A 4006-nucleotide genomic window follows, 5' to 3' on the forward strand; every position below is an offset into this window, starting at 1 on the left:
CAGAGAAGGAGGAAGGACCTTCACTTGCCACAAATGTGGAAAGCCAGGACACATGGCGAGAGACTACTACAGCAAACCCAGTGGAGAATGAACGACATCGGCAAACTTCGTGGAGGTTCCAAAGGAAGTGGAGTCGGATCATCTTTTCTAAGAGAGAGAGAGAGAGAGAGAGAGAGAGACCCCACAACCCAATGTAACCTGCCCCAATAAAGTAAAACCACCTCTGAGCCACCGATGATGTAGGCCACGTGGTAGATGTATGTGTGAGCACTTTAGTCAAGGTCGCGGGCACTTATAGTAGCCTTGGACACATAGAGAGAGAGAGTGTCAAGGACTATGGAGTTTAGGGACTTGAGGCACTGGTCGCGGGCTATCAAGTAAGAGGGAAACTTGGTATAGGGTCCAAGTGTGCTAGAGAGTATTCACTTGAGGGGAGGTGTTGAAAATACAAGTGAATAGGGTGTGTGCGGGAACAAGCCCTTGGTTAGAGGCTGTAAAAGAGAATGTGTAAATGTGAAAGAACCTGTGAAAAGGTGAGAAGAATCTACTGGGAGAGAATAAAGGGTAGCATGAGAAGATTTAGGAAGTGTGGAGATATTCTGGGAAGTGTGGAGTTATTCTGGGAGATATTCTGGGAAAAGTGAAGAGGTGGAGAGAATCAGGGAAAAGAGGTGGAGTGAATCATGGAGAAATCAGTGGGATTAGATGCTTGATGTAAACTCTATAAATTGAGGCATAGCCCTAATGAGAATTTGCTGGTTTTTGAGTATCCATGCCTACATTAATCTATTTGTTAATTACCCACTAATTACGTCTTAATTATTTGCTAATCACTTTGTTAAAATGATGTTGATTCTAGTGTTTGATCCACCATAGCTCCACAATGCTATGATGTAGGAGACCTGGAATATTAATGCTCCTATATTAAGCATTAGGAGACAACATTTCCCTTGGACACTGATATGACGTAGGGGGCACAAATACTTGAGATGTTTAGTGAAGAAGTGAACAAGAGTGTAGAAGTCAGCCAAAAGGGTGCTACTGATTCTTGAGTGAAAGAGGGTGCTGCAAACAAAGAGAAGAAACAAAATGATGCAGGGAACAAGGGTACTAAAGAGACATTCAAAAAAGGTGCTGAAGAAATGGTGTGATAGCATCGACGACAACGTCCAATCAGTACTTTCCTCTCTCATCAATTGCTTAATAAAAGAAAAAGTATTAATAGGATTCTCTTCCCAGCTAGCTCTGCATTATCTCTGAGACTTGTAAAACCCCCACACCTGCACAAAAGACAAGATCTAAAGCAAAATGATTTCTTTCACCTTCTACTTTCTGAAATCGTATCTCAAAATTAATAGAATTTGGTGGCCCTTTTTTTATATTGCATTTTGTAAATTTCTCCCCACCCCAGCTAGCTCCGTATTATGTGAGACTTGTAAAACCCCAACAACAGGCAAGCATAGAGCACAAGATCCAAATCAAAATGATTTCTTTCACCTTGTACTTTCTAAAATATCAGGTTGGTATCTCAAAATTAATAGAATTTGGTGGCCCTTTTTGATATTGCATTTCGTAAAAAAAATTAATGCAAAGGGTTTTATGGTACCATGCAACGCCCCATACGGGTGTAGCAAGTTGTCCCAAGCCCATCCTTAGGCTTGAACCTGGGATCTCCCCATACCCACCCACACATTTAAAAAGTCGTTCATTTTTAAATTTTATACAAATACATTCTTGTATGTGTAGCCCATTACATTCTTATATGCAACCTTGTCTACAGGTCTTGTACAACTAGGGAGGCCGAGGAAGAAGTTAATAATCCTTGACTTAAATGGCATGTAGTTAAAGCGCTGGTACAAGTTGGCACCACATTGTCATAAAGGAAAAATGCATCAAGTAGGCTAGTATGTTATGTCATTGAGACCTAGCCTAATACAGTTTTTGAGTGCTTCGAATCGATGCTTCGAGTTGGCTTTATGGAGCAGTGTCACCGAGAAGAACCTTGTGGTATCTTATCAAGTTCATTGAGGATCAAATGGCATGGGTAGATTTCAAATTTAACTTTTCATAATCAGATTGTTGTGAAAGGGAGGAATACCACCACCCAAAGTGACCAAATGAGAGTCTATCTTTGAATCCATATGACACACTAGCTAGGAATGGGATCGACTTTGATCCTATGTATACATTACTGATCGATGATACTCCTTTGAAGGGGGTCTTGAACTTGCCGAACACTTGTATATCTCCTTCCTCTTTTGAAGGAGACCTAGATGACAAAGAGCTTATTGATTTTTTGTTGCCATACTTAATGGCATTAGGAGACTTTAAATGCACTGTGCCCAATTTTGTTGAGATTTTCTCCTACGAGTAGCACATGCCATTGAAGTTCTTGTTCCAAATTCTAGTAAGTATCCATTTGATTTGTTTAGCAAAACTTTGATGGGTAGCCCATCAAAGTACCAGCATCAGGATCTACAAGATGCTTTGAATCATGTTTTTGAAGGTCCAAAGCTAACCAGCTGGGCAGAGGTCTCTACAAGACTTCAAGAACTACCATCCGATCGATATTAAGGAGCACTTCATGCAAGTTAATCCTAAGGCCAAGAACTATCCCTAGCTTAATCCCTAGCGGCATAGGCCTTGAAGGATTTTCACAATAGGCATCTACATTTCCAATATATAGTCTTTGATGATATGTTATGTAATAATCAAACATTGTATGTGTTCCATTTGTAATGAAGGATATATCCTTTGCTCAACATTTACTATGTATCTTTGTACCAACTTTCTTTTTTTAAATGTTAGTTAGTCAATTAAAGGCATTTATTATTATGTTTATCTGTACCATGTTTATGAGTGTACCATTGGAATTCTACATCTTTTGTAAATGTGAAGATATGAAATTGTTGTTACTAGCACATTGTACTAAGGGACATTAGTAAAAAAATATGTATGCTATGTTAGTAAATATATATTTAGCACTTTTTTACATTGCATCATACAATCAATTAAAGGCATTTATTTACTATGTTTATGTATACCATGTTTATCTGCTTAGAAATAGTAGTAGTAGACTTTCTTTGTGTACATCTTTAGTTGAATAGCCCCATGAAGCTTGGAATCTCGTAATCTATTCTTCAATCTATTCTTCAAAAGGAACATTGTGCGAAGTTATTGAAAAGGAACATGCACCATAGAGGTAGTTTCCCTTTGGTGGACATTACGTGGTGTTAGATATCAATGCTCCACCCTCATATTGTATTATCCAAGCACTAGCTAGCTCATGTTTGTACGACCCATATTATGAGGAGTGGCCATGGTTCAACAACTCGAACAGCATCGATATCTCCGTATTCACACATGAAGGTGACCTATAAAGCTAGATGATTTAGAGATGGCTCAGATTAAATTTGTCACATTCCCAACAAATAGGCTACATGCTACACTAGACTTTTATCTCATATAATGACCCACGCATGGAGTAGGTAGACTTTACTCTGGAACATCCTATCTTGACATTGCGGGGCATATTGGGCCTGATGAGCTTGGGAGTGGATGGACATGGGAGGTGGGGTAATTTATACATAGTTGCTATTACATCTTTATGGGATGATCCTACACTACATGGATGGCAGTGACTGTGGACTATGCGGGCATGTCATGGCCGTCTCGCGTATACATGCCTATCTAGATACATGGCCAGCAGCCCCTTGTCCACACAGTTCATCAGCCATCACTGTGAGTTTACTCCATAGCTTCTACTAGCATACAACCTCTATCTTAACAATTCCCGATCAGCCATCAAAGCTCCCTTCACAAGAAAGAGCACATGGGTGTGGGGATTTGTCATCTATTGTATCACTTTAGTAATGTAGTATTCATCTCTATCTGATACTGTGCAATTTGAGTTTTAAATTTTTGTGCTATGAAAGATCCTACTTCTTGTGTGTGTTCTCTTGTATACACCACACGTGTTCTCATACAATTATGCCTACTTTATGAT

The sequence above is a fragment of the Cibotium barometz genome, chromosome 5 (assembly GCF_041138505.1).
Source record: "Cibotium barometz isolate CiBa-2024 chromosome 5, ASM4113850v1, whole genome shotgun sequence".
Classification (NCBI taxonomy): domain Eukaryota; kingdom Viridiplantae; phylum Streptophyta; class Polypodiopsida; order Cyatheales; family Cibotiaceae; genus Cibotium; species Cibotium barometz.